We start from the raw sequence: 11,220 nt of genomic DNA, 5'->3' as shown, positions 1-11,220 counted from the left end.
GTAGGCTCTGCCGCCGCCCTGGCTGTGGGGAGCCGCCGCAGGGAGTGAGGCCGGGCGGCGAGGGTGGCCCCGGGGGGGGAAGCGGCCCCACGGCCGCCGTCCCCGCCTCGCTCCTCCGGCCCCGGCGCTGCCCGCCCGCGGCTCGGGCGCCTCCGGGAAGCCGGTCGGTGCCGACGGAGAAGCAACAGGCGGCTGTGCGGGGGCGGCGTGGCTTGGCCCTCCCGCGGCTGCCCCCGCGGGACCCGCCGCCCGGGCGTGGCGTGGGGGGTCGGCTGGGGCAGGAGGGAGCGCGGCCGCGGGGGTCGCCGCCGCGGGGCGGGGGGCTGTGGCGGGGGCTCCGCTCGCGGAGATCGGGGCCGTTCCTCTGTCGGAGCAGAGGAAAGGGCACCTAATGCACCGGTAAGAGGCTTTTCCCACCTCCGTCCTCTTTGTCTGCTCAGCCCCAGCTCGCCCTGGCGCTGGGGGCGTCGGGAGCGCCCGGGACGAGCCCCGGGCCGGGTGAGGGGCGCCGTCTCGGCACTAGGTCTCCGGTTTTGGAGGAGGACCCCAGTTCGCATTGGGTTGGCGATGCGGAACAAAGGTGAGCCGGAGAGAAAACTCTGTGGAAGGTGTGCCGGTCACAACGCGTTCGTAACGGATTGTGAAGTTTCACGGCAGACCGAGAAATAGTCAGAATTCCTTCGTGCTTTCTGGAGCTAGTTGGCAGATAAAGTGACACTCGAGTTGTTCTGAACTGTAACGCTTCAACTTTTTCTCCTGTTAGTGCACTGGAAGCGCAGTCGAAGGTGGAATTGCAACGTGCGGCTGCAAAAATCAGTTTGTTTCGAACTGCAGTGCAAGAGGGCACACGGCTCGGGCTCTGCCCTCGCGAAGGACCCGTACGCTTCCGAGCAGGGCAAATTTGTGAAATAACCCAGCAGCGTAAACGTAGAAGGGATGACTGAGTGAAGGTGGAAAGAGGTACTGGAAGCAAGGTGGGGGTGGAAGAGGAGAGCTGGTCTGCCAGCTCTTCAGCTGAGGCGGTAGCCCTCTTCATGAACTCTTGCTGCTGAAATTAGTTCTGGAGTGGTGTCAGATGAGGCTGAGGTTGATCCAATAACAGCCCTGGTAAAAAACTTTCAGAGGAAAACTTCTTTTGAAAAATGCTTGTTTATCAAACCTAAGAGGTTTTATTGGAAACCTGTTAATGCTGATTAATTTCCACTGATGCAGAGTTCTGCTAAGTCTGCCTCTGGACCGGGATTGCTGGAAACATTGAGGGTCCTGGCTCAAGGGTGTGCCCCAGCACCCAGGATAACACCTGCTGAGGGATCCTGGCAGCTTCTCAGCTGTGGCCCAAACCGTTTGGTGCCCGACTCCCCCGAGCAACCCTATAGCTGCTCAGAGAAAGTGAGGCATTCCCCAGGATTTGATTCTGCTATGGTTGCTGAAACCGGTACAAGTACTGAAGTCTGAACCCTTCTCTGGGGACTTCACGTGACTGTGGTTACAGGCTGATGTGAACTTAAAAAATTCACAACTCAAAAGATCATGGTTATGGTGTTGAAGTTTTTTGTTGGTGCATGTTTGGCTTTCAGCTAGCCCTAGTCAGTGGTTTTACTTATAGAGGTAAACTAGTTGAAAAGAAGCGATTTTCTGTGGCTGTCACATTAGAAGAAATGCTGCAACCCTTTTCATGCCTCACTGTATGGGTATGTAGCCAGAACTGGTGCAGGTGTCCAGACGGGGTAGTTATGATTCCGGTGCTAGAAAATCCACCTGTTTCCTGGCTGGTTTTGCCCAGTCTTAAGTGTTATTAGGATAGATTAATTCAGCATGTCGGCTGAACTTTCTGTAGTGTCAGGATGAGAATATTTTTTTACACTTCTGTTATTTAGGTCTAACCTTTTGGACAAGCAACCCTCCCATGTTCAAGGGTGAAAGGACTCAATCTTCCCAGCTGCTGAGGCTGTCACACTTACTTCGGACAACTCAGCAAAGTCTCTTCTCTGCCAGCCTGATTTCCCTATGGCTCCTCCAAACCCGTTAGTTGGGGAGGCAGATTGCTGCAGGAGTGTGGCAGCTCCCTGTAGCAATGCCGCTCAAGGAAGGAGCGGTAAGTGGTTCTTACAAATCCTGAACTGATTCTCCTGCCTGAGAGAAAGGAGTCTCCTACTATGGGTCTTTCCTGCCGTGCACCTCAGAAGCAGTGAGCCCTGATATGACTGACTGATAAGCAGCTTCAGAAATTGTGAAGAATAGATTGGGCATGGCCATTTGCCAGGAAAAATGAAAACTGGAACAAAGTGATGTTGGCGTTTTGTTTTTTTTTAACTTCTTATATTTTTGGTTTTGTTTTGCTCTGGTCCTGCCCTTCCTCCCTCCCCCAAAAACATAAGGAACTCCTGCTCCTGTAGAAGTGTCTAACTAGTATTCTGTATGAGGCTGTAGCTGGGCTACTTTAAAAAATGAACAGGCTTTGAAGGCAGGAGCTTGCAGGATCCATGGACATGGTTGTGCTTAGACTATGTCTGTGTGTGGCGGACAAAGAGTGAACAGCAAAGCTGTAGAAGGCTGTAAAGAATGGAAAACTTCAAGTCTGGAAAAAACTTCACTTCCAGGGCATAAGGTATTAGAGGGGAGATCTTTCTGGGGAACAAGCGATCCAGTTACTGTCTACTCCGGTTCCTTCTCTAGTATCTCTCGCATCTAGTGCTAGCTGCTGCAGGAACTGAACGAACCACGTAAACCACTCATCTAACTCACCGTATTAATTTTGATAGTGAGACGGAACTCGTGCAGGGTTTACTGCGGCTTCTTGTTTTGCTGACTTGCGCGCTGACTGCAAAGATCTGGTGGCAGCTTGCTCTGGCACAGCAGAGCTGGCATTAAACTTGCTGTGTGGGCTTCGTTCATTGTGAATTTTCACAGCTCCAGGTCCTTGAAACCCACTTCGCTAAGTTAGGGTCAGTTTTACTAGTTGTTGTCTGGCTTTTACTGAAAACACTACCTATCCAAAGAACTCATCACTTCCAAAATGGATTCTTTTTTCACTGCTTCCCAGAATATTTTTGTGGGTCTTTTATCAAGGCATCTAACCACATTCATGTGAAGCATTAAAACCCCAAATAAATGATTACGTTGTGTTTGTTGATTCTGGTGTAGGTAAATGGACAAGAGCCCTTGGAAGCACAGTCTTTTTGCAATTAAAGATGCACTTTAAGAGCTGTGTTATTCTTAAATGTAACTCATCACCAGACAGCTCACAAACAGCAAGAGGTATCTCAACCATCAGCAGTTTCTAGTGCTTGCAATTTCTTTCCCCAGGGACCAGGGGAAGGCTGGCCTTTATTATGTGCCCAGCTGGTTGCTGGGTTTGGGCTGGTTTAGATCAAAGGTATATGTAAATGACAGTAGAACTTCTCTATCTGTTAAAATAGGTGCCTCTCTGAAGTCCACCTGTGATACTTGGGGGCAAGTAGGGGAGCTTGGTAGCACATCTTGAATTTAACCAGAGACCCAACAGAATATCGTGGTTGATTAAATTCAGCTGAAAACGGTGCTGGAAATTTTGATGCCAGGTATATGTCTGATAAGTGGAAAATACTAAAAGATTCTAGAAATTGTGGCTGATATTTCCCATAGTTTGATGAAATCAAGTCAACTAGTAGGCGAGCACTTTATCCCTGGAGACTCATTTAAGGATCCCAGTTGTAAACCTTGCAGAATATGTGGTGAGAATCAATATAGAATATAAACATTGTATACTTTGGAATACATAAATCCTACGTATCAGTTAGGTATGCCTTGATATCTGCCCCTTAAAGCTTCTGTGTGTTCTTCAGAAGGCATCAGGAGGACAGAATGCATGTCACCAGCCCAATCTGCAGGTGAGGTTGGTCATGAACAGCTGTGCCAGAGCTTCTCCTTGGGAAAACAGGCGCTGGATTTATGAATGTCATTTAACAGGTGACTGAGGACCACAAAGGGTGAGTTCGTCCCCCAGCTGGGCTTGTGGCTTCAGTAAGATCATGTGTTTACACACCGTCGAGGAGAAGAGGTGCATTACAAGGAATAGAAATACTCCCCGCTGTTCTTCCCAGAGCAGGTGGCTCGACTTCTGTCATGTTGTGGACACAGGACAAGAAACATTTCCCTTTGAATCAAAGGGTAAGCTGGATAAGACAGAGGGGAAGGAAAGAAAGATAGGAGGATCTAGAGTGACAAACCAAAAAAGAAGGGGTTAAAAAAAAGAAAAGAGGTGCAAGGTTACACACAAAGTTGCTAATTTTTTAAAAAGCATACAAATCCTTGGTGCCTCCCTTCCCCTCAAATGTACTTTATTTTTAAAAAGCCTTTCAGTTCCTCTTTATTGTGCATTCTGAGCCTGCAAGGAGGAGTATATGTAGGAAAAAAACAATTCTTAATAAACAGATAGGCTTCCCCTGGGTCTGATGTGCTGATTCTAATGACCAGAATAATTTGTCACTCAGTCTTACTGCTAATAACTCTGTGCCGTCGGTGCAGCTTGAGGAGGGGGCACGTGCTTCTGCTCTTGTCACCAGAGTTGGGTTTTGAGTTCTGCTTTCTTGTTGCGCAAGAATTTGCACAGGGAGAGCAATGGGGGTCCACGTACTGCCGTGACTCGTAGTGCTAAAGGTGACTTCTAGACGTGGCTTTTGGGTGAGTTTTGCCTGTAGAGAGTCATTTGAGTAGTATTAAGTGAACAGGAAGGAACAGACTTGCTGTGTGCAACCTGCCGTGTAGCACCAATTAAATATTGAGTAAGTATCCAGGCAAATCTTGCTGCTGTAAGTGCTTTTCTTGGCAGCAGGGCTGAACCTGGCCGTTACCTTCCTGGGAGAGGGAAGGTGCTGTCACGGGGAGTGTTAGTGGGAGCTCTTCCTCGCCTCATCACTACAGGGTTTACAAAAGGGATGCTTTTGTTTAATTTCATTCATAATGACTTCTTAAGGCATCTTTTGGTGGAAGAGCCTCCTTCAAAACCAGAGGGGGCTGCAGCAAGACAAAGAGCCTTCTCTGCCTATTTATATTTGCTTTCACTGGCTCCTCATGTCATCCAGGACAGAGGATTAATCTCTCTGATCCCTCTATTTCTAGTTGTAAAAGCGTGGTGTGCTATTGAGGGTGATTCACTACTAGCCATAAACTCTTGTAATTATGAATGCATCAGTCAGAAGAGGAAGGCTAATGGAAAAATGTGGCATATTTCTCTCTGTGTATGTGTATTATTTTTTTCTGTGTGTATATATTTATGGGAAGATTGATGGATTGAAATACAGGGAGTGATGCAATATGGGGCCCTGCCGTGCTTTCATAACATGGGCCACATTATAGCAAGAAATTCTTGCAAATGCCTTCTCTTGCCCTGAGTGTGCTTTTGTCCCCTTCTCACCTGTTTCCTTTGGCCTCCTTCAGCAAACCACTCTTAAGGGACTTGCACTTGACAGCATGATGAACTCTGCTACAATAGAAAGAAAGTGAAAGTTGGCAGTGGCTTTTCTGTTCTTAGTAAGTCTGGTGAAGTCCCACATACCAGAGCTATGTGACGAGCACTAGGTAATAGTTTACTGTATGTGGTGACAGGTTGGAAAATACACATGGGAGCAGTCTGGCTCCTTCTGAAGGTAACGGTAGGCTTTAGTTTTTCCTTCCTTTCTGGTAAATGAAGCGAGTTTCCCTTGTAGTTCTGCATCCAAAATGTTGTCCGTTTAAATGTGGTTATTGTCACCATAGCTTTCAGGGTCATTTTCATCCAGAGCTTGCCTGCCAAATCTCAGCTGGAAGTGGCAGGACTAGGAAGGACAGTTGTTTACAGTGTTTTTTCTCTGTGTGACCAATCATTTACGTTGAAGCTGCTTCTATAAAATGTGTGCGTGTGTGTGTATATATGCATTTAATATATTAAAAACAACTAGACTGAAGACTTGAAGAGGAGCTGCTGCTTTTTGACATTGCTAATGATCTCTAGAAGAGAAGGTTTTCTTATACCAAAGAGCATAAATGCATACTGAACTAAATGCTGTCTTGTTGCAAATAGGGGAGAAAAACCCTGCTTAGCTCTGAAGAGAAGAGGAAGTTCACTTGCAGCTAAAGGTTTGCTGTGAGAGACATGAAATCTGAATCTTGTTCCTGCTTTTGGCCTCTATTTTCTCATTTAAGTTACTTCACCTATGCATACCTCACCTTCCTGCAATTCAGTTGTCATCTGTATCGTGTTCTTTGTAAGGCTGTTGGATTTCTTAAAAAATATTTTGTTAGCCTGCTTTCCAAGGGGAAGTGGCTCATGCAGCCACACTGCAAGTGACTTCTGAACCTGTTGGCTAAATGTCAAATATTTGCTGGGACTTGAGATGTCACAGGAAGAAGGGAACGTAAACTACGATGGCACAGCCTAGAGCTGCAGCCTCACCCTGCGCCAAAGCCCGTGGAGAGAGCACTTTATTAGACACATGATAGTTCATGGGGGTGAATGGCCCATGTGACGCCTGCAACCACAGGGTACCAGACTGTGCTAATCCTTCTGTCCGTGGGATGCCCGCTTCCACTGCAAGGCCTTCTGAGAGCCCAGGGGAGAAGGTTAAGCCTTGTTACTACACTGGAGCTGGCACAGTGCAGCAGACTCTTCACAGAATTAATGTCTGATAACATAAAGGGGTGAAGGGAGGAGAGATTCCCTTGTAAAATTACAGGAGTCTTGTCAGGCCGGCTTGATCTTGGGAGTTAACAAAAAAAGTAGCATGTTTGGTTAAAAGATGGAAGGGGAATTTAGCTTTGCTCTTGGCATAACAGAGCAGAAGCCAATAAAAATTGGATCAAATTTCAGCCTTCTAAATGCATCAGTATTCTTATGCAGTGTGTTAACACTGTAGCCTTGAAACATCTCGTTGCTTTTGGGCATGAAAACTATATATATTACCTTTTAGCAGTTCCTTTGCGTAAGGTGTGTATTTTGTTTCTGTGATTCTCATGACGGTGATGTTCAGCTATTCTGTACCCTTTGTCCTAGGGTCAGACCTGACGGGGCAGGGTAGCTTCTGAGACCGCTAGAGTTAAGTCTTTCAAATGTTGCAGAAATGTTCACTAAGTTGTTTTCATCATAAAATTGCAAGGATTGGGAGGACTCCATGTTGTTCTGTACAAGCTGCTACATGCTGTGGCAGATGTGTGAGAAAGTCCTGCTCTGGTGCACCTGCGGAGCTCTGCAGCTCCCAAGGCCTTTTAGAGATGAGATTCTTTTTATGTGCCTTCCTGGGAGTGTAGGAAAACTGCGCTGTGATGGTTTCCAGGCAAACCACTGGGAAGGCGGGCTTCGCAACTTTATTGTATTTTTCCAAATGGCAAGAGGTTCAAAATTATTCCTCTTTGACTTTTCCTGATCCATGTGATGACTTTCTTAAACGACATGTGTGACTTTGTTTCTAGCAAGGCAATACGTAAGTGGTAGATTAGAACCACAGCTTCAAAGCTGTGTGTTCAAAGCAGCAGGAAAGGGCCCTGCCAGCGCCCTGTGCCTCGTACCGGGGTTGCCCAAGCGCTCCTTGCTTTTTACCCCCTGCTCTATAAGGCTGCATCTGAGTTGCACGTAGTGAAACCTGGAAGCATCTCCTCTACGTACCTACACGCCAAGTGCAGCGGGGTGAGTCTGATGTATGCTTTGTAGTCTTTTGGTGGTTTTCTTCCTGGGATCGGTGTCTTCCATGGTCAGCATTTGGTTCTTTGGGGACCCTGAGGCACCTGCATCTGCAGCAGGCGTAGGCTTTTATTCACTAGTGGTGTTGATATCAACTTTCTATCCACAAGGCAAGGATCCCAGCTCAGTTGCCATTGAAAAAGTTTGATTCAAGATAAGATTTCTTACTCACTTTCCGTCATTAGTGATACCCTGGCAAGAAGAAACATAGCATTGTGTGGTCCAGCAGCCTGAGTGCAGGGAAGCTGAGTAAGGTTTGGTTCCTTGCATAGAAAGGGAACTAGGTACATCGTGCATTTTATTCTTGGCTGTGATCTTCCATTGTGTCTGTTAGACATTTGTTATGGTTGTTTGCTTTCTCTGTGTACTCCAGCCCTGCTTGTCAGCTGGCACACATGTGCAGTCTGCCTTATCCATCTCTGAATGCCTACTGGGAAGTTTTTCAGTCAGCATGTTCTCACTGTGCAGGGCTCCAGGGGCTTAGCACAGACTTGGTGGAGCTGTGATAGGCATCCTGCTGGTTAGGCTGTTGGTTGACTGCTTGTCAGCTGCCTTTCCAAAGCTTCCATAGTTGCTGGATTTAGGTGCTCTGGTTTGTAAGACCTGCATGGGTTTGGCTTAGCCTGTCTTCTCTGGCTGTGCCTGGTGCAGGTGTTGTATGGGGAAGCTGCAGGGATGGTTCTGCTCCAGGGTGGATGCTCTGCTCAGGGAAGGTATGTTTGCCGGTTGCATCTTGGTGTTTTGATATCATGTCCCTTTCCACATGACCCCACAAAGCATGTACTCATCGGTTGTCACACCGTTTGCATTGCTGCTTCTGTGAGTAAGGCAGGAGGACCTCAGAGAGCTGATGATCTAATCTCTGACTGGCCTCCTTTGAGCTGTATCCTGTGTGGCTCATGGACAGGTCTTTGTGGTTGATGTAATCTAACTAATGCATGTGAGACATCTGAGCCAGGAACAGGGGATTTAATAAGATGATGAAACTGTTGGGTTTCAAACCTGAAAGTAATTCTTGTCAGTAGAGGATGGGAGTGGAAAGCAGCTTGACTGTACACAGTGCATCCCACCAAGGCCAGTAACACGGGCGTACTGTGGCACAGACCTGTTTTTCTGAGATGCTTTGTATCTTCAGTCTCCAGCAACCCTTGTGAGTCAAGGAGAGTTGGCAGATTTCTGAGCCGAGCTTTCTTCCATGGGTGTAGCTGTACGCTTCTACGGGAGAACTTATCTTGGGCCCCATATCTCCGGGACACAGGGCTCTACCCACCCTGGGGACAGTGATGCACAGACATCAATATGATGGATACAAAATGTCCGTTTATTTAACTGCGTCACACGCTTACATAGCTCTTGCGCTTCCTGTTCCTGCCACTCCTATGGGGAGGAGTCTATCTTTCCGTCACATCCTGTGATCTTCCAGTCGCCGATCCCTGTCTATTCCCCTACACATGGGCCTTTTCTTCTTCCTTTATTGGAATGTGCCAAAAGAAGAAGAAAATCACTGGCAGGCTAAGTCATGCTTTAACCTGGTGAGCAATAAAACAGCGCGTTACGCTGTCACTAGGCCTTCTATGACCCCTTCAGTAAAAGATGCCACTCCAAAATGATAGCCGTCGGATGGGTTACTTGATCTTGTATGTGTCGTCACCGCTGGTATGTGAAGGTGGCTGTGCCTTTCCAGACTGCTTCATCTCCCCTTGCCGTTCTTCCTAGGCTTTGAGCGAGAAACCTGAAGATGTTAAGAAGTCTCTTCTGGGCTGCGTAATAGCTGCTTCCTCTTTCCACTCTTCCCCGCAAAGATGACTGATAGATTGTGGCTTTTGAAGAGATACTGAATGTTGCGTTGGAAGTTGGTGTGTAGAAAAAGCAGTGACTAATTTACAACTGACTGCGGCTCCAGCTCAATCAGACAACTGCTAAAAATAATCCACTTTCTAATTCTACAGTTGATCTCTAATTAGAGAAGTATTCTAATTCATAACCTGCAGATAGGACAAGATCAGAGACTGAAGTGATACCTCTGTTTTGGCAGTCCGGAAAGTCTGGACAGAATCAGTGTTTGGGAAGGGAATTTTGGGGGAGACCAAGTGCTGTAAGGGTGATGGTACTGACTTTGCACTGGATTCATGCCGAGTCTTTGCCCCAGCCAGGTGCCATAGGGTGCAGTTTTGCTAGCAGTGTCTTTTTTTTACAGGCAGAGGAGATGCCTGCCAAGGAGGCATCTTCTTCCTAGAGAATTTTTTTTCTTTAACAAAACATGCCCAGCTCAAAACCCAATCCATGAGCACACAAATGAATGTTTGTACGTGCATTATGTTGTTCCCTGCTTGAAGCTGTTAGGTGGCATTGGTTGAGCACTGTAAAACAGCTGCCTGGCTTTGCTGCAGAAGCAGCACAAGGAAGAGGGAGCCTTTTCAGCTGAGGGTTTTAACAGCTCCTAAGACTGGGGTCTGAATACTTTTTAGCCTCTCTCTGGTTTTGTTTCTAAGTTAGATGGTTACTGTCCTCTGTGATGGGGCAGTGAGAGATCAGCCGGCCGTGCTGAGCCGTGAAACTTCTGTGAAGTCTGCAGGAAATGTAGATGATGTGAGATTGTACCAAATTACTTCTTTGACAGAGGATGGTAATGAGAGCTTTTGCCATTGCCAGGTAATACCATTCACTGAACAGCACGTGTCCCTGTAAAACAGGAGGTGTAACTTCCTCCAGGACCAAGGCTTTGTGCCTTGCTCAGAGAGAGCACTGCTGATGGAGGAGGACCGTGTCAGGCTCAAAGTCCCTTGTGACACAGAAGCGACCATGCCTGTTCCTAAGCACAGTGCTGCTTCGTCTTGCACCCAGAAACAGAAGGGAATGACTGGGTCCTCCAAGGAGAAAGCAGCAGCGTTTTGGTCACTTGTGGATTCCTGTCACTTCAAAAATAGCAGAATTCCTATCCGTCGTCTTTAAATACTTTATGACCATCTTGATGCTGCTGTACAGCCCGTGTGTAGGAGCCTGTGCCAAAGATGGGACTGTCTCTGGTGTGGAACATGCCAACTGTTCTAAGTGAGCAGAAAACTGAGGAGATTTTGTCTTGATTTTTCTAACATCTGTTGCATTTGGAATAGGGAGTAGTTTTCTTTTTTCAATTAAAAAAAATTTTGCATTTGTTATTTAAAAATGGTTAATGAAGAATTATGTCTTTATCTCTCTATTAGCCTAATTCAGCAGACATTCAAATTATTTGTCTGTAGTAATTTATTTTATTTACTGTTTGGAAGCGCAAATGTCCTTGGATATTTTTGTGATTGTAACTACTTAGAGAAAGAAACCACATGGTCAGCAGGTATGGGTCCTGGAGGATATGAAGGACAGTACGGTGGGGTTGGGTGTATGTATTTACCTCACTGCAGCTCTAAATCTAATTGATGCAAAATTCTGATGTGGCCTCTACAGGTTCAGTGCTCCCCTCTTTCAGCAGTATATTTTCCTCCAAGACTGATGAGATTTTTAGCTTAAAAAAAAAAAAAAAGTTTTTCTTC

At 46.7% G+C, this 11,220-nt stretch overlaps 1 protein-coding gene and 1 long non-coding RNA gene across 8 annotated transcripts in view; one reads left to right on the top strand and one right to left on the bottom strand.

Annotated features, from left to right (window-relative positions):
* The window catches only part of MARCHF8 (membrane associated ring-CH-type finger 8), a 94,385-nt gene that overhangs the window by 294 nt on the left and 82,871 nt on the right, over nucleotides 1–11,220 (top strand). The window contains exon 1 of one of the 7 annotated variants that reach the window (XM_075107654.1): nucleotides 380–399. The exons of 5 other annotated variants lie outside the window; for them this stretch is intronic. The gene's annotated coding sequence lies outside the window, so the exon portion shown is untranslated. Of the gene's footprint in view, nucleotides 1–379; nucleotides 400–2,248; nucleotides 4,150–11,220 lie in introns of those variants that run through there. One more of the 7 variants, XM_075107653.1, reaches the window with a different exon arrangement.
* On the bottom strand, nucleotides 4,194–11,075 carry LOC142063667 (uncharacterized). The gene is made up of 3 exons (XR_012662823.1): nucleotides 7,619–11,075; nucleotides 5,396–5,464; nucleotides 4,194–4,673 (listed from the first exon to the last, which is right to left on the bottom strand). It is a non-coding gene; the product is annotated as an uncharacterized LOC142063667 (long non-coding RNA).

The sequence above is a fragment of the Phalacrocorax aristotelis genome, chromosome 12 (genome assembly GCF_949628215.1).
Source record: "Phalacrocorax aristotelis chromosome 12, bGulAri2.1, whole genome shotgun sequence".
NCBI lineage: Eukaryota > Metazoa > Chordata > Aves > Suliformes > Phalacrocoracidae > Phalacrocorax > Phalacrocorax aristotelis.
Note: the sequence above shows the minus strand (reverse complement) of the source record. Positions and strands in the feature narration are given on the sequence as shown.